Here is a 19,797-nt window from a genome sequence, read left to right as displayed (position 1 = left end):
ACTCATTCATGTGCAAGATTGAAAATGTGTATACACTTATTGCTGTTTTTGTTTGTACATGTCACACTAAGACAATTTATTGTCTAGAACACATCACTTCTGAATGCTGTTAATGCAGTATCTTGGCCTTATGCCGAAGCTGGGTTCAGGGGGCACCAATTGCAGCATATCATTGGTACGAATCAAAAGGTTACACCTTTGCAGAATATCATGGCACCAGGAGAATGAGGTCGAGAATGATGCTCAGAATGGTTTGGCTATGGGTGAGCAGGCAGGGTCCCTGAAAGTTGTTGTAACAGCAACTGCCTACTTAACTGCTTTTATACTTAAGTGTACAAATTGATCAACATGACCTATTATGCATGGATTTGTTAGAAGATATTGCTAGGGTTCCCTTAAAGGGGGAGTGTCTGGAAAGCAGTCCAAGCACCCCACCTCCTGCTCTGAATAGCAAAGTGGTCTTTAGAAGCAGCTTAGTACTGGTGGAATCTAACCAAGACTTGGTGGGGCAAGGCAGAGACTACAGTGCAAGTGTCTTGATCCTGCTAGTAATATCTGATTCATCCATTGTGAAAATGAGAGGACCTCTTCTCCTCTGTAGGAAGGACTTTCCAAAGACACATGATAACGTTCAGGTGAAATCTTCAGAGATTAGGTACTGAAAATGAAAGAGTACTTTTAAATATATAAAACATATTAAAGCATTGCATTGCACCCTTCTGGTGCAAAGGCATTGCTCAAGGCAGCTAGCCTCATCTAAAATCTAAAGTACGATTGATGCTGTCATTGCTTAGTTTTTGGCTTATTTGCAAACATTTCTATTCATTTAGCCTTTGCAGGGGACTGGCATGATATAATGTGAGGTATACATTGGCAGCTCTTATTTGTTGTTGTTGTTGTTGTTGTTGTTGTTGTTGTATTATAGTATTTGTTGTTGTGCAACATGATCTGGTATGCCCGTAACATCTTTGCAGCTGTGTTCAGGACCAGCTGAAGTTCCAGAAACTTTTCAAAGGTGGCCTTTTGTACAGCTTTTTTTTGCCTTGGTGCAACTAAGACCAGTGTTCCCATGGCTGGCTCTGACCTCTTCAGGAATAGGCACAGCTGTTGTAGCACACTTGGCACAGCTGCCACCAGGTCATCCTCATATAAAGCTAAATCCAGGAGCAAATCTGTTTCTTCAGGGGAGCTACTGCTTCCTCCAAAATACTCTGAATCCCTATACCTGAGTCAGGCCCTTTCCAAACCTGAACGGTGTCTGTCATGTCTGGATTAAGCATTAATGTGTTAGCCCTACTGATACAGAACGTCAGCATCTTCCTTGGTATTAGGTGAAAGGAAGAAATAGAGTTGCATGTCATCTGCCTATTGATTATGTATAACACACCCTAAACGAGGGGTCAGCAAACTTTTTCAGTAGGCGGCCAGTCCACTGTCCCTCAAACCTTGTGGGAGGCCAGACTATATTTTGGGGAGGAAAAAAAAATGATGCAAGAGCACCACGAGCCCTGGTGGCTGCTTACCTGTGTCTTGAGAGCGGCAGGGGCTGGGGGTGGCAGCAGAGGGACGATGAGTGGCACACAAAAGGGCTCTGGAGAGGGGCTGCTTAAAATGGCGGCCGCTCGAGCGCTGCTGTTGCTGGCACCAACAAAGCCCAGCCCCTTTCCTCTTTTAGGCAGGGCGGGGAGAAGTCAGGAGGAGGGAGGGAGGAGGTGGCGCCTGCGCCGTAGGAGGGAGAGGGAAAGAATACACACGCTGGCGATCCACACGGCGATTCCCAGACCATCTGCAGGCCGGATCCAGAAGGCAATTGGGCCTGATCTGGCCTGCGGACCTTAGTTTGCCAACCCATGCCCTAAACCTTTGGACAGTCTCTGCTAATTAAGCTGAGGGATGATTAACCTTGCAGGTCACCATCAGCCAATGGCTAAGGCACTGAGCAGGAGTTCCCAGTATCACTTCCTGGAACCATCCCTCAAGGAAGGACTGGTGCTATTGCAGAGCAATTCCTGCTAATCTCATACCAGTCAGTCCAGAAGCATATTGTGGTCAAAGGTATCCTATGCTGCTGAGCGAATCAACAGGAATGTACTCCTTCCATCCAGTTCCCAGCAAAGGTCATTTAGAAAATGTAGCCAGTGTAACATTTGAATTAGAATTACAGCTGCTAGAAATGATTTTTTAAAAGTTAGCCACATATAAAAACTTCTTTAAAATTATTTGAACTGTATTATGTAGAATAACATTAAAGCCTTTAAGAAAATATTTTATTTCCCTCTGAATGCTGTGTGTGTGTGGATTTCTCCAGCACAAATGCAGCATCCGCTAGGCTGATTTTTAACACACTGCTGTGATTTGGGGAAAAACTGGCTCTGCATTCACAAACATTTGCATCTCACTCCACTCACTTCTGTGCAGAAAGGGACCAAAGTTATCTCCAGTGTGCTGTTCGCTTCTGGTGGATAACCAGTAAAAACATCAAAATATTGCTTCCAAAGTTTGTGGGGTGTGTTACCTTACAAGACCTTAGAGAATAAAACCTGTAGACCACAGGCTAAAGCAACCACAATGGAAAGTTTTTCTTCTCCTAAGTAGAAACATATGTTTGCCAAAGTTCTTTGTAAAGCCCCAAAGTTTGCACTTTCTCTCCCTCTGTTACTCTCACTGCTTAAGATGGTCTAATACAATACTCAGCCTGCTCCCCCCCCCCCAGGCAAATCTTGGAGTCTGGCCAAATAGTTTTTGTTAGGCATCAAGTGGGGAAGAGGCAGGACCAAGCATGCTGAGGGGAAAGAATGGAGTGCCTGGGGAGGAAGCAAGATAACATCCTATCTAGGCATAACATCCTGTCCTGTGCTTCTGTAGCGATTGTCTGAAAAAGATAACAAGAGGCAGCATCTCTCCCCTTCTCCCAGAACTTCAGAGAGTGCTCCATGTTCTAAGAGAATGCACATGCCATATGCACACAATATCACTGAGTGAGCACTTGCCATTTAAAAATGTAAACAACGGCATGGGGCGCTTTTCGTTTGTCTGTTGAGGAATGTAGTCCAGTCCCAGCCAATTCTAACTTACTGAAACAGCGCAGAGAGAGGGGTCAGCAGGGACTTAAATAGGAAGCCATCAGAATGAATGGCTACCTCTCAGCATTGGGACAAGCGGTCCTTAGGGAAAACATGCCCTTTCCTATGATGCAGCCTTTTAAAGAGTTTCATCGGTTCCTTTTAAGTGGTGTTTTAAAATAGGGCTTTTAGCTTTCATTAGCGTTGGAGTTTATGGTCCTTCTGTGAATTGAGGGTCATGTAGATAGAGCTTTTGTATCTTTAAAAGACTATCAGTGATAGAGAGTGTGCTTGATCTGTCTATCTATCATCTATCTATCTATCTATCTATCTATCTATCATCTATCTGTCTATCTATCATCTATCTATCATCTCATCTATCTATCTATCTGTCTGTCTATCTATCTATCTATCATCTATCTATCTATCTATCTATATCTATCTATCTATCATCTATCATCTATCTATCTATCATCTATCTATCTATCATCTATCTATCTATCTATCTATCTATCATCTATCTGTCTATCTATCATCTATCTATCATCTCATCTATCTATCTATCTATCTGTCTGTCTATCTATCTATCATCTATCTATCCATCATCTATCTATCTATCTATCTATATCTATCTATCTATCATCTATCTCTCTGTCTATCATCTATCTATCTATCTATCATCTATCTATCTATCTATCTATCATCTATCGTCTGTCTATCATCTATCTATCTATCTATCTATCTATCTATCTATCTATCTATTCCCAATATAAGAGACATGCATGTGGTTGGATTTTTAGGTGCACATTATTGGTGGTCTTAATTTAGGTTATGCCGGTGCTGCTGCTATGGAAAGCAAATGTTTAATGTTTGCGGGGTAGTTTATAGATCTATAGAGCAATTTGCAGAGTAGTTTATAGATCTATGTAACATTTTTTTCTGTGGGCAGGCGGGGAGGGGAAAATGAGTGTCTTCAAAGGCCTTGGCCTAATTTCAGTGCTGCATGTGAAGAAGAGAAGCTCTTTTCCTTTAGTAGGTTCAGAGAATGCAGGCAAACCTCCTGCTGCCTTGAACCTGTGAGGAAAAGATCTTCTATAAGTGAGATAGTGGTAGTGACTGTCCTCCCCAGCCCCCAACCAAAAACAGATTCTAGTTTTCATTTCAGGCAAGAAAACTAAGAGCCGTTTCATATATTTGTCAGAGGTAAAGTTTTAATGCTACTTCAGATTGGAGGAGAACCCTTGTCCCTGCTGTGTGATTTTTTGTATATATAGGGATTGGTTTGTATTAGAGAACGTTGACTCATACGCAGTTTATTGGGGGGGGGGGAATGTCACTTGATTCTCCCGAGACCTGCATTTTGAATGTGGTGTCTTTGCAGACAAGTGCCTGACATCTGTTTGGGATGAAGCTGTTGACTATGCAGGCATGTGGGTAGAATCCTTAACAATGTTCCTTGCAGTGCAAAGAAGCCATAGACACACAGACACCATGAAGGTAATATGTAGGCCTTGGCATTACAGTGGTACCTCGGGTTACATATGCTTCAGGTTACATACACTTCAGGTTACAGATTCCGCTAACCCAGAAATATTACCTCGGGTTAAGAACTTTGCTTCAGGTTGAGAACAGAAATCGTGCTCTGGCGGCGCGGCAGCAGCAGGAGGCCCCATTAGCTAAAGTGGTGCTTCAGGTTAAGAACAGTTTCAGGTTAAGAACGGACCTCCGGAACGAATTAAGTACTTAACCCGAGGTACCACTGTAGTTCTTGGTGTCTGATCATTCTGGTTTGCATAACTCAGTAGGTCAGAACAGCCTGTGATCCAGAACGTTCTGGAGCTCACTCTGCAGATACATTTCTGCTTTGGTTGACTAGCCTTGCCTAATGCTTACAAGCATCTTTCTGGCGATCCTCCAGTGATTCATAGACTAGGAAATCCTGCTATAGTATTTGCTGTTTTCCAGAATGAAGAGCAAGAGGGTGGAGAAGCTGTGGCCCTACAGATGCTGTGTGGCTGCAACTCCCACTAACCCAACCCAACAACATCTGAATGGCCATAGGTTTCCCAGACCTGGGATATACATTCCAAATATGTCTGTAACCATACCTTTTCCCAAACCTATGAGCACTACTGTTTGCTGCTTAGACATCTGACTATGCCAGGCTTTCTTCATTCAGCTTTGAAGTGCTGGGGACTTGTGCTGCAAATGGTTTATTTTCCCAGGGTTTCTTAGGATGAGGCCATGATAAAAAAATGTTTAAACAAATTTTAGGGGGAAATAATAAGTCATCTGTGTTTCTGTTGCATATATTTCAGCTTTCAATGTGAGGAAGCATTCTGAGTGCTTGCAGGGCATTAATATTCTGTGTATTTGGAGACAGTCCTTGAAATCCTTTTGGCACTGTGACTTCTGGTTTTGAAAGTAAAATGCAGACAGACAAGGATAGTCTGAAGGAGAAATTCTGTCTTGACACTAAACCATTAAGAGTACTATGTTTACTCAGTCCTCTTTCCTCGTACAATAGTAAATAGAGCAATCCCAAATTCTGCTGTGTGTATAAATTGCCTGACACCCTGTTTGTAACCACATTAGTTTGGAAGCATCTCCTGTTGATCTCAGCGGAACTTATTTCCATGTAAATGAGCTTAAGATCCCCACTCTCCCATTTAGGGCCCATTCACGGTTTCATTTGTCCTGTGAGTTCTAATATTTTGTATTGATCTCTCATCATGCAGCTGAGAGGTGTTTTCTTTTGACCTGCTGTTTTCCTTGAGGAAACCCACCTTTTACTGCTGAATTGGAACAAACGTCAATCCATGGAAAACCTGAAGAGAAATATGTCTCTCTTCTGAACTGGTCTTAAAACACTCCTGAACGGTATTTGTTTATTCAAGCTGTGTTTTGGGCGGTCCACTCCCACCTCCTTTCATTATATCTCTGCCTACCACTGCAGGATAATTTTTCCAGTTGTCTCTCCAGCTTCAAGCAGTGCACTTCCAGTTTTCTTGACGGGCTTAAATTGCAATTAAACAATATGTGTGGAAAGTGTGTGTGTGTGTTCGTTCCGGCTTGTTTGGTTTGATTGGTTGTGATGGTTCCTGTCACAGCTTTATTTTCAGTCTTTAATAATAAGTATTAAATAATATGTATCGCAGTGGTGGCCAAACTTGGCCCTCCAACTGTTTTGGGACTACAGTTAGCTAGGGATGATGGGAGTTGTAGTCCAAAAATAGCTGGAGGGCCAAGTTTGGCCACTACTGATGTATCAGAAGGGTCCTGGCTCCTTTGGTTTATGTTGAATGATTGTTTGTCATGGACTGGCTGGATGCAGAGGAGTGGTGGGAGGCATCAGCTGGGGACCCCCAAGCAAACCCCAAAGGGAAGAAAGCTCAGAGCTGGGGGGTTGGTAGTGGGACGACGATGAGTGATCAGAGGGAGAAGAGGGTACCGACTGGTAGGAGGAGATGTCAGAAGCTGAAGAGGTAAAGGTATAGTGAACAGGAAGAGGCTGTGGTAGAGAGCAATTCAGGCTCTGAGGCAGAAGCAGAGTGGAGGCAGGCTGCTGAAGAATCCAGGGAGTCTCCACCTCCTGCAATGACTAGCTCTCCTCCTCCCTGGTCTCCCAGAACCCAAAGACGTATGAAGAGGGTGGAGCAAAGAGACACTAGACAACGGAGTCTCAGGTTGCTGGGGAAGGACCTGAGGGAGTAGGAGCCTTAGAAAGTGGTGGAAAGCAGGGAACCTCAGTCCTGACAACTGCCTCATTGGGGCAAGACCTACTGAGAAAGGTCACTGTGATCACTAGGCACAGTGTGATCACTAAGTGAGCTTCTGATCCCAATATCTAGAAGCACTTCTGTCTCTAGAAATAGCTAACATTCTCTCCTGAAAGAACCATAAGAGTTTGAATCTTATTCTTGGCAAGATTTTGAGATGCAATGCCCTTGAAGCCAGTCAGAGCCTGACCTGCATATGAGTGTGCCAGGGGTGTGAGTAAGGGTTTCATCTTTACAACGTAAGAGTAGACCCACTCTGCCCCAGCCAGCAGATTCACTTGCAGGGGAGCATCGCTCAGTTTGCTGTTTGAACCAGGAGGCTTGGGTGACAGACTTCCGAAGAGGGTATCTTGCTAAACATGCGCACCTTGAGCCTGCTGTTCAATGTTGTGAGAGCCAACACTGTCAGCTTACCCAGTCTCTCTTTAACAGAGCTACAGAGTCAACAACTGAACCTAGAAGTGGAGCCCCAACCAGCAATTTCTTCTAGAATGCAGTGTTGATTGCAGCGGCTGTCCCTGGAACGCAGCCCAGGGAGAGAACAGCTGGTCCAAGCATGCCAAAGGCCTTTCCTGAACTGTAATGGCCTCACCTCACCTGCCCTTCCCTTGCTATTTGACACTCCTTTTCTCACTCCTCATTGTTGATTCCCTGGCCTTTGCCCTAGTCATATCTGTCTAATGTAGATTGCAAGCTCCCTGGGTGGGGACTGAATTATTATTGTTCTGTGGAACCCCTGCTGCCGCAGCGTAAACGTCTTGGCAATACAATACTTTGAATTACGGACCTCAAGATTTAAGTCAAGTAACAGGAGTGACTGTTCTTGGGACAAATTCCAGAGTGAGAGCCCTTCTGTCCTCCTGCTCTGAATCATGAGTGCAGCAGCAGCAGCAGCATATGATGATTGTTGCTGCCCTGTAAGTCACATTTCAAATGATATAATTACCGACTGCTCTCTACTGGGAGCTAACTCACTTTGTACTTCTAAGTGCATGCTTGCCTCACTAACATTTGCAGTCTCAGAGTTCATTGCACGGTGACAATCCTGTGTCCTGTACCGTGTCTTCGTTTTGATCCATTGGTACTTTGCCATCTAGTTCAGAGGCTGAATATGTTCCGAGCTGGCAAGCAAACTCGAATCCATGTTAGCAGCTTTCGCCAGATGGTGGTGTGCTGTTTTGAACTAAGCATCAGTGGAACAAGCATACATGGGCTGATGAGGTATACTGTTCCACTTGTTTTTGCCAAAAAGCCATGCAATGCACTGAGTGGCCATCTTGGCCACATGGTATAGCTGAATGAGAGAGAGAGAGGGTATTTCGAGGGAGGCAATAAATAAGGCAGCAAACCCTGATGTGTATGTGTGTTTGTTTTTCTGTGTGCATTCAGTTTTAGCAGTTTGACTGGCAAACATAACTTGACTGCAAGTCATGAACTTCATTGAATTTCATCCAAAAAAGACACAGCTGAGCAATCTACAGGAAGCAATCTTTTCCTAGAAGTATGCTGTTCCAAACTGTACAAGTTATTGTGCAGCTCATAAAAGTGTCTGCACAGCTAAACCTGGACAGTTGGGTCCTGTTCAGATTTTTGTATTCATCAGAACTGGGCTTCCAATATGGAAAAAAAAAATACCCACATTGTGCAGTGAAAGAACAGTGACAGGAACCCTTGGTTGTTTCTGGTTGCAGCTGTTTACTGAAGTTTTTTTTTGCAAAATATGGAAAAATGTGAGAATGTTAGTTCAGTAATGGTTCCAAGCTCGACTCGTGGAAAATATGACAGTGTTTCCATCAGCAGTTAAGAACAAGTTGGGTCTTTTATTTCTGCAGGGGAGGTGGCATGCAGTTTGCCCTACACAGGAAATTGTCAACGGTAACCTGCAAGCAGCTGTGCAATGACTGCATGTAGGAGGGAAGAGTTCAAAGCCTTCCTGTCCTGATATTTACTGATGGCTTTAGCTTTTTCAAGTTAAGACTAAATATAAATGAGGATGTATAAAATGTTGCTGATCTAAGCTAGTGCAGATAGTTCTCATGGAACGGAGACCCAAATATGTGGCATACTTGAAATTATATAATTTGTGTACATTCACACGCAGTAGATAAACTACCTGCAACTTCTGGGGACACGGGAGAGTTGAAGGGACATTTAGGCAGGCCTGTGTAGTGGGGGCAGCTGGGTACACTTCTCCAGGGCCTCAGAGAGCTAATTCAGCCCAGGGGCCATTCCAGGGACCAGCAGCTCTGTCGTTTGAGTTTATAACTTTATTCTAACAAGGCTCCCGCCCCGGGCCTCAGATTGTGGCCAGCCCCTGCATTCAGACTTTACCTTTCTTGCCCACTGAAACGGGGGCAGCACCTTTGCAACTTCCTGCTACTTGCCCAGCAAGACAAATCCTAGCACCACCATGACTATATGCAGCTGGGCAAATAGGGTCACAGATAATAAGCTGTATTATGTACCTCACATTGCCAGGCAGAAGACAATAGTGCCATTGCAACACTTCTCTCTGCCTCTCACTCAGGGGGAACATCACCAACCCAAACGTCCCATTTCTCAGGCTCTCACCCTGGGTAAAGGTCACAGGCTTATTGCCCACAGTGCAAAGCCTACAGTTTCATATCCTGACAGGCAGGGTGGGCACACCGGAAACTTACTGAAGTGTAGACCCAAAGGGGGGAGGGAAATCCCATTTGGTGTCTCTCCCTTTGGGGACAATGCTGCCACAGGTTGACCCTGCCATCCGCATTGGTGCCTGTTCTTATATACTCAGGCAGGCTGTATCCACTCGCCTGTTTTGGCTGCCCCACTCCAGCCAGTAGGTGGGCAGTCACATTTTGCACCTGTTGTACTTTCCGAAGCATTTTCCGTGGTGGTCCCAAAAGCAGTCGAGCGTAAGTCACTTGTGCATGGATTGCAACATAATCTGTTTATTCTGCCAATTGAGTTAGCTATGGATGAATTCTAATTTCACACACACACGCACACACCCCTCCATCATTCCAAAAAGAGAGAAAGCACAATCATTACATAAAGGGTCCGTCTTCTGCTATAGCTGATAATATGGTTGCAAAATGGAAAGTTTTAGTGGCTTTTTTGTTTTGTTTTGTTGCTGGTTTCAGATGTTCCTTCTGTTTCCACTGACATATGTACGGATGCAACAGCATGTATATTATGTTACATTTTAGATAGGCCATAGCAAATTATTTGTAGAAAGCTAATAGCAATATTTAAATCAAGGAATAGAAAGCTTTGTCCTTGTTTAGCCAAAAGATAGAAGGTGCTTGTCTAGATAGCGTTTCTCAGACTCCTTGAATTCAACTCTTGTTTCCTTTTACATTTATCCTGCCTTCCAACCTTGTCCCCACCTGATGCCCAAACCAGGCCAGTTGGCAGATGAGGGAGGGCACAGTTTCTTGTCCACAAGAAACTATGGAATGAGTTGGAATGAGTTGGAGTAAGAGGGTTATAGTTTGAGTCACTCACCTGCCAGACCCAACAGAGGATTGCATAAAATGAACTCAGTGCTAGGAAGTAGCCCCGCCCCTTTCCACTGTGATGTGATGTCAGTAGTGCTACTCATGTGCATGAGTCCTGATCACATGCAAATTTGAGGCAGGCTACAGCTAGACGGATGTTGAGAATTTACCTCTGGTCACGTTGTGTGACCAGAGCAATTCATGTGCAGTTAAGGTCATGATTTCCACCCACCCATCTAGACACGCATGAAAAATTGCTCTCGTCTGTGGCTTGGAGAAGTCTGCTAACGGCTCTGTAGAGAGCCAGCTGCACCTTGTGTTGTATTTAGACTGTGGTCTGAGATGGTCTTTAAGTCTTTAGGCATCCTTTCGTCGCTCACAAAGAGCCAAATTAATGAGACCTCATCATTGTGCAATTTGAATCAGGGCAATCTGCTAAAGAGCGTCTAGAAATCAAACGTGAAGGGGCTGCATTCAATTCTCTGCTGAATGGCAAGCTTTTGTAAAGTCCGAAGCAGGTGACACTCCACCTTAGTTTTTCATCTCTAAATGGGATTATAAATTTCCCGTGCTGGAGTTGATCATCTTAACTGAAGTTTCTGACATGCGCCACAAGTAGGGTTATAGAATACCACTGCTGCTCCCATTCGCCACTTATTTCACATGTTCGACAGGCAAAGGGCTAACAGATTGCATGCAGGAATGGGCAAAGGAGTATGCGACGACAAACGTTGAATGTGGGAGAGCAAATAGGTTCTTCAGAGGGCAGAAGAAGAGCTTAAATATTTGTGTTTTTTGTTTAAATGGGGAGGTTCTTTATTCAGCATCTTTGGTATGTGTGACACTACATTCATCCATGCATCCAGAGAGAATATAGGTTTCTGCTCCAAGGAGCTTACAGATCTGAGTGGTATTCAACTATGTTGTACTCAGAGTAGAACTGCGGGAATTAAGGTGCCTAACTTAGTCATTTTCATTAAGTTCAGTGTGTATACTGTTAAGTGCTACCATGTATTTATTATTTTATTCATTTAAGATCCAGTGGTGGTGTCGTGGTTAGAGTGTCAGACTAGGGCCTGGGAGACCAGGGTTCTTATCCCCGCTCTGCTATGAATCTCACTGGGTGCCCTTGGGCCAGCCACTGTCTCTTAGCCCTGACCTCCCTCACAGGGTTGTTGTGAGGATAAAATGGGGAGGGGAGGGAAACCATGTATGCCACCCTCAACTCCTCGGAGGAAAGGTGGGATAGAAAACAAAATTTAAATATATAATATATGTATTATTTTAACCATGCTCATAGGGTAGTTTGAATAAATATTTGCTACAAAAACAAAAACTGGATGTGGAGTGCAGAAAGCTTCCCAAATAAATAAATAATGGCTGTTTTACTGAGAACCTTTGTCCTGCTAGTCATCAGCTTGGTGCTTCCAGCTCTTGAAATAGATATAATTTGGATGTTCAGTGAGGACTGCCTTCAGTGCAGGTTTGGGCATGGTTAAAGTGTGATCTTTTGTGGAAACATGAGCACTGTTAATGATGAAACCAGAGCTTTGTTAATAATGCATTATAATTATTGCTTCTGTCAGGCACGTATCTCATATTTCTTCTATTTTAGCCAGAGAATCCCAGTTAAACTGACTTGGTTTGATATGGTTCTTTTCTATACCCCTTTTTATTTTGTTTTGTTTTTGTGACTGGGGAGCCTTTTTCAAGGTCAGTGTGCCTTTGCAATGTAAGTGCATCTGTTTAGCCTGGTGAAATACGTAGGCAGAGAATAGCCTACGTAATGAGCAAATGAGGGAACACAATTTTAATAATACAAGGCACCTGATTGGCCCTGCCCTTTCCTCAAACAATGGAGATGTACGTCATTCTCCGGGACAAACAGTGCCTGTGGCACCGTGCTTCCCATGTTTGAACTGCTTTCCTGGGTGAAATCATCCACATATATTTCTGTGCATTATGGATAAAGCTTCTTATCCAATGTGTCAGTCAAACACATAAACATTTAAATGCTACCTAGGTGGAGAGCAGGGCTGTCCTCTCTTTTGGGGAGGGAGGTGCGACGGAGCACAATCTTTGGATGATGAAGATCCCAGGCTCAACATTGGGCATTTCTAGTTATAAAGGGCAGGTATCCAAGGAATGGGACAGTCCTTTCTCTGTCTCAGGTCTGGGGCTGAACAATATCTGGTTTTCAACATTGCGATATATCACCATCTAAACATTGTGATATACCAATATATCATGATGTCTGTAATAAGGATGGAGTTATGTAGAGGCACTGGCTGGCTTCATGGTTTTCCCTGTGTCATGATTTTTTGCATAACAAACACACACACACCCCACAATTCACGATATATTGCCAGGCCAAAAATTATGAAACTGATATCACAATATAGACTTCAAACTGGTTTTGGACGATATATCGATAGAGCCACTTCCGCCTTAAGAGGAGGTGGTGTTGCAGGCTGCATGCCCCCACCACGCGCGCGGTGGCTGGCTCTCAGCCTCCGCCTGATTGAGGGAATCCCTGGCCGCGTCATCCCCTGGACAGCCAATCGGCTGGCTCAGGGGCAGGGCCTGCCCTAGTTAGTGCAGGTGTGGCCGGGGATCTCCCTCTTTTGCCGCCTGCAGCTACTCCGGTTTCCCACCCTCCCGCCTTTTAAGGTTTTCGTCTTTGACCTTGCTATGGACCTCGGTTGGTCGCCGTTAAGGGGCCTGGTAGGAATTTTTTCCACTTGGCAGATTGGCACCAGCCACTTGGTTTTTTGCCTACCTTGTAACAAATTGTCACAACTTCCTTGGTATTGGCGGTTAGGCATTGGTATTGGTATTGTTATGTAGATGGAAGGGGGGAGGAAGCGCCATCACCTCCCCCGGATATTGAAGGGTAGTCCGATAAAGGATTCCGTGGTGCATTGCCCTGTCCGAAGCCTATGGAGGTGAGAGCCTAAGGCACCCCCCCGAGTGGTGACCCCGGGGGAGTTCCTAGTTGATGTGCATCAGCAGGACTCCCCCTACTGGTGGTAAACCCTTCCCGGACTTCTGGCGGACGGGCTGAAGCCGGATAGTCTGTTAGGACCAATCCCTAAGGCAATACCACTCATCACCTGTAACCAATAAAGTTGTGACCATATGTAGCCCATTAACCTTAAATAATTGTGTCATGTGTCTTTATTTCCACTTGGGGGGGGGGCGGGAACTCGCCACACAACAACCAGCACTCGCCTTGGATAATTAGCTGGATCAGGGATTTTAAAAATACCTGGTCGGTGGGTAAATGCAGGGGTGGGTTTTGAGTGGACACTAGGTGGGTCTGGAGGTAGAGAACATAGCCGTGTCTGGCAGGTTATAGGTTGAAGCCTGGCAGGTCTGGGCACCAGTTCATTAGGAGGCTAAATTAAACCCTCTACTGTACTTCAAAAAAAACAAAGCAAAAACCCACACCTGGTTTATTCCACAAAATTATAGATGTGAATAAATACGTAAAATATGGTCCAGTTGTCAAACCATAAAATCTGGTGCTTTCAGATACTTTGGAGATGGTTGGCAAGCTTCGGAAGGGTGTTGGTTTTTAACTAGGGAAATGATGCCAATTGAAGGACTGAACTTTTTCTTCAATCTAGTTTGGATCTTCCACGCCATAACTTTAGCCTGGCCATTGACACTTGTTCTATTTTGCTTTGTGGGACCCACTGCTTTTGTTGAATCTCTGTAGTTATGGTTGGTTTGTTTTTACTGTCTTACTTGTTTTAAAATTATTTTGCTTGTTTTTATAACTTGCATATTTCATTGTAACCTGCCCTGGTACCTTGTGGTGAAGGGCAGGTTAAGAAATCTTACATTTAAATAAATGTAGTGTGGTCTTTGGGGAGTTGCCACATGATGGCGCTAGAGACCTGGATGCCACTGTGTTGGCTGGCGTCTTATCTGGGCAAACAAGGATCAGCAGTTACCTTAGTGACTTCTGGAGCTTGAAATTGTGAGGGATCATCAGGAGATAAGCAAGTTCTGGGGAGAAGAGTGACATTCTTGCTATTTGACCACAAGGAAGATGTGCATCTTTAGAGATGGCCCTGGAAAAAAAAACTGGGAAAAATGGGATCACAGGCACCTGATCTCCACCGTCTAGCTAGCAGCTTTGTATGGGTGCCAAACCGCTATAATTTAATCCCTGAAAAACCAGTAGCAATCACTATGATGATGATGCAATTTCCTCCATTTATGGGTCTTCAGAACCTTTTGCCATTGTCCAATAATTAGCTGGAATATCTTGCCACTGTCTTCTCTGTTGAAACGTAAGAGGCATTTTGTGGTATTGAGAAGAGATAGGTGCAACAGTGGTTGACAGCGTTTATCTGACCTTTAGCCACCCATGATGCCGTGGTGCACTGCGAGTGACAGTGGGAGGGGCTAGGACTTGGTGGTGCAAACACACTAGTAGGAGCCCTGGATTGGCTCTGCCAGTGTGTTCGCACCATGCTGACCTTCCTGCCGCCTCTCCTTCCTGGTACTCCCCAGTGAGTACGTGACAGGTGGTCAGGTAAGTGCTGCTGCCCCAACATGGGAAGAGAGGAGGGCTGGAAGAGGAAATAACTCTTCAGTCTTTGGCAAATTTGGTCTTTTCTTTTTGGTTTTCCTTCTGAGGAAGGCCGAATGAGGGGGTAGGGCAGATCTCTGCAGGCTCCAGTGTTCTGTATCATGGCTTACAGCTTCTTTTCAAACCCTTCCTTGATTCTGGTGGTGTCTGGAATGCATGGGCGATATCTGGAAAACTGTAAGTGCTCACTTTGTAAATGGGTACATTATCAATAAAACTTTCATTTTTGGTGGGTGGGGGCATAAAAAAAGCAGGGGAGGAATTATACATAAACTTTTATGTCGCAGAAATTGCTGTGGCACTTCCTGACAGCTAGTCATGAAATATGCCGAAAGAAGACTGGAAGGATACTTTGAGTACACATCAGTGAAAGGGTTAGAGCACCCCTGAATAAAAAACCATATCCCATGAAATATCTGTCCTAGTCTGGGCAAAATATTTATGTGCCTGGCTTGCAGGATGCAAACAGTTATGGCCAGCCAAGACACAAGAGTTTTATGGCACCTCTAATTACATACCACATTACTTCATTGCATTGTGTTATACATTATGCATTATATTAACCAATCAGGAACTTAAAGAACTTCAGCCCACTGTGCGTAGCTCATCACTTCAACAGGAACTGCTTCGTCTGCTGTAAATAATTAATTGCTACCACGATAATCTTGCCTGCCTGCAATGCCATACATGCATATGTATCTAGTAGCGGTGTATATCTTCCTTTTGCATATACATGCCCATCCTGCCTGCTTTTTAAACTCGTGGGCAATTATAGGAGTTTAGTAGGTGTTACAAGATCTGCTAGTGTGCCTGCACACACATGAATGTGAACAGCTGTTCTGGCCGTGTATTCACTGCAGAATTAGCAATGAGCAGTACATTTCTTTTGATCTTGACTAGAGACATTTGTGTACACATAGACTGAATTACATTGGCTTTTAAGACCTTGCTTGTTTTGGGAGAACTTGGCACTGGCCAATAAGGAAACAAGCATCAGTTGCTTACTTTGGAGAGCTAGCAGGAACCACACCATTATTCCAGTTGTTGGCATCTGTCTATCCCAAGAGACAATAAAAGGGTGCGCCTTTTGGGGTGAAGTCAGACTGTTGGAAAGTTGCAGCACCTGCTGTGGCTGTAGAGATCAATGTAGGAGAGACATGTGTTGTTGTAGCTAGGGCAGATGAAGGCGAGAGAGAGGGAGCTTGTTAAAATAATCTTTCCACCTGTCAAAATGTGGTAAAATGATTGTTTACCTGATATGGTAAGTTGTGCAACTGCAGCGTGACTCCTCCCTTTCAACCACTGATGGTCTCTGGGTTCCTCATGAACCCACCAAAATATGGCTTTAAAATATAAAGATTATTCCTTTACAAAAACACTGGTGAGGTATTGATCCATAGCAGAGTCCTAAGTAGTCCCAAAGTAACTAGGGTCACGGGGAGGGTTGCGGAAAGATATGTGCCAAGTTAAGCTCAAGTGGAGGAAATTCTGGAGGCATCCTGTGTCAAGTTAATTGAGTGTCGTGCCACAAGATGAAAGCCAAGTCATGGGGCAGCTCTGCCCTACTAGTGCTCCTGCTTTTGATAAAAACTTGGGAATTCTAAGGAAATGGAGAAATTATGGTCAAAATTGTGCTTGGGGGCTGGGAACCATTTACACACAATGCTACTTGTGATTGGCATGGGCTGGGATCAGCACTTACTCACACAACAGAGGCTCTTTCTCATGACCACCACGACACCCTCATTGCTCAGAGCAAAGCTAGATCTCACATAGTCTTCAGCCATGTACAGGGTTCCATCTGAACAAGTCCTCAGCAATAAGACCTTATTACAGAGCAAGTAGTTGCGGCCCTTATCTGACAGTCTGGATACCCTCTCTAAACATTGCCTGACCTATCAGAGGAGCAGAGAGAGCCGGAGGATGGTAACAATGCCATGAATGGATTAGTGTTTGGCTCTACATGTTACGGATTTGAGGACAGGAGAGAGCATGAGGCTTGCCAGGTACAGGAAGCAGTAGGTAGAAAGTAGCATCATGTGGTCTGGGGGAGGAGGGAGAGGATGCAGGAAGAGGACAGTCCAAGAAGACGGTCTGGTGGATGTGGGAGAAGGAAATGAATGAGGGCAATTGGAAACCTGTTGATAAGCAGCTTCTGCTCCCAGAAAACAGACCATGTGCTAAAAATGTTACATCCAGGGAAAAAGGGGAACCACATGTTTGGTACTGGGAAAAAGTTGCCTGCTGCCATGGGAGGAAGGGATTCAGATTTGTGAACCACTCTGGATTTTCCAGGGGGTCTTCTCTTGAGACATATATAGTAATATCGCTTCTGGATGGCTGGAGCCAGCAGAAGGAATCTAAATACAGTTTCTTTGGAGATGAGTGTGCCCACATTCAGAATAAATCTTTATGTGAATTTCTGTGACCTTACTACATGTGCAGTATGACAAATCTGTGCCTCTCTTCACAGTTCCTTCCGCTGCAGTCTGGCCCTTCACTGAACTAAGTTGACTACCTCTGTTCTAATTATAGGCCATAGGTGGAAGTGGAAAGACCTAGTCATATGGGTTGGTGACATTCTTCCTTCCTCTCCCTCAGTCGCGTGGGGGCATGCCTTGAACCACCTGAACTTAACATTTGTTCCTTATTTGATTGATGCATTTGCAACTCGATCTTCTCTATGAGGAGGCCAGGGTGGGGTGATGAGAGGGTGTCCCCAAGAGGTCTCTCACCCTTTTACTACCCGGGGCCTAGACCACATTAGCTTCAGAGATGGAAATACATCAGACTCCTTCAGCCCGCTCAGGTAGAATTTTCTCGATACTTCTCTTGGTTTGTAGCCTGCTGTCGTCTAGTATATAATACCTTTATGATTTGCAGTTGGACTTGTTAGGTGTTCATTTTTGAAAAGGCACTAGATTTTTATGTTTGTTAGCCTTTTTTCCTTAGGTCAGTTAGCTTTCTTATCTGAATTTTGTAATAAGTAGCTGTTCCCTGGTTCTTTAGAGATATCTAGAAGTAACGTGGATGTTTATCTTTTTCTCCTGCAAAAAAGAGAGAGTGAAAAGTGACAATTGCAGGAGCTTTAGTTAGCATAGATCTCAACAATGCTTGTTAGATACACCAGTGTCACTGTACTTAGCAGCACCACAGAGAAACTGCCATATATAAGAATGTAACTGAGCAAGCAGACAAGTATATTGAAAACCAGGATGCTGCTTTGCATTAGGTGAGGTTAAAAAAACACACCACCTAAAACATCAAGTGTTAGACTTGCTAAAAATATGAATACAGTCATACCCAGTGGGTAGTCCTGGTTATATTTAGATTTTATACTTGCCTTTATTTTTTAATGACACCTCCAGTGTACCTTCAGTTCTCAGCAAAGCACTGCTTCCTGTGTTAGTAGGAAAGGAGGATCAGATCTTGTCAGGTGTCATTTATCATTGCATTGCAAATGGGTGGTTTTTGGGGTAGGAAGAACAAAGCTTAATATAACAGTGAACAGCAAGGGCAAACTCTCTCTCCCCCCCCCACTACCCAGCAAAAAAAGACAACCGCTCTCCTTAAACAGTTTGCTCTTTGCAACTGCAGAGTCTTCTCTGATCACCCACGCTCATCTGGCTGCTGACGCTGTAGGAGCTTCATTTGCATGAACTATTTTTGCAACTATTGTGTGTCTTTTGAGGAAACAAGCAAGAAGACTGGCTTGTAGTGATTCACCATCTCAGGGCGCCCTAAAATGTGGAAGGGAGAAGAGAATAGACGTATGCATGCTGATTTCTCTTAAATGTTTCTGAGTGGCAGAGCTTGGCTCAGCAGCAAGGCACAAGGGCTGCTTCACACATTGCATGTGAACATGTCACATAGCCATGCAGCATGGGTGTAATTGCATCAGGTTGCCCTTTCCCATGTGCGCATTTTGGCAGATGTGCCTTTGTCGACAAATAACAAGTAAAAGAGTCCCAAATCAAATATATCTAGCGTAGTTCTTAATATATGATTTGCTTCAGAAAACCAGCATCTAGTTAGATGGAGCAGCATATATAACACAGATGAGCAAACATATACAGATAGTGACCGATTTGCTACGTTCCAGGCTTTTGCATACATCAGCAAGGCCTGTGTAAGGCCACCCCATTCCACCCCTTTTTGGTGACATTTTTGGGTCACTTCCAGGTTCAGCGTGTGGTTGCTCACATATTGGACGCGCCCAAAATGGTTGCTGCCTGTATGTAATTAGAGCCAGTGTAGTGCAGTTGCTAGTATGATGGCCAGGCATTTTGGGATGCTGAATTTCAAATCCCCACTTGGTCTTGGAACATGCTTTGCAACTTTGGGGAAATCACTTTCTCTAAGCTTAATGAATTGTGTTGTTTTGGTTTTTCTAGCATGGAAGAACTTAAAAATATTCAAGTAATGGAATAAAACTCAGTAAGTTTTGGAGGTAGAATGTACCCTTTTCTACATTTAAAAAGTTTCTCCTGGTTGAGTTCATTCTGCATGTGGAAAAGGATTCTATATGAGCTAATGAGCTGGTATAACTATCCGTGTGTGTGTGTGTGTGTGTGTGTGTGTGTGTGACACACAACCATTCAATCTTTCATGAAGAGCCAGTGAAAAGTCCTGGAAATTACATTCCTACATGGAAAAACTTGGGAAACAGTGTAGACTGCCAGCTACAAAGCCACAACCACAAGAGACTTATAACCTCTCTCTACCCCGCTTTATTAGCAAATATTGAACATCTGAAATAAAATGTATATGATCTGGTAAAATAAATACTACTCCATCACTGGGAGATCCAAAGAAAGTTTTCACTTTGTTTCTTAATAATGCTTGATGAAAAGAGTAGAATACCAGACCCT

General features: G+C 44.0%; 1 protein-coding gene across 4 annotated transcripts in view; it reads left to right on the top strand.

The window, feature by feature from the left end:
* HIVEP2 (HIVEP zinc finger 2) overlaps positions 1 to 19,797 on the top strand; it is a 136,983-nt gene that overhangs the window by 93,972 nt on the left and 23,214 nt on the right. The window lies entirely within an intron of this gene.

Source organism: Podarcis raffonei, chromosome 3 (genome assembly GCF_027172205.1).
Source record: "Podarcis raffonei isolate rPodRaf1 chromosome 3, rPodRaf1.pri, whole genome shotgun sequence".
Lineage (NCBI taxonomy): Eukaryota > Metazoa > Chordata > Lepidosauria > Squamata > Lacertidae > Podarcis > Podarcis raffonei.
Note: the sequence above shows the minus strand (reverse complement) of the source record. Positions and strands in the feature narration are given on the sequence as shown.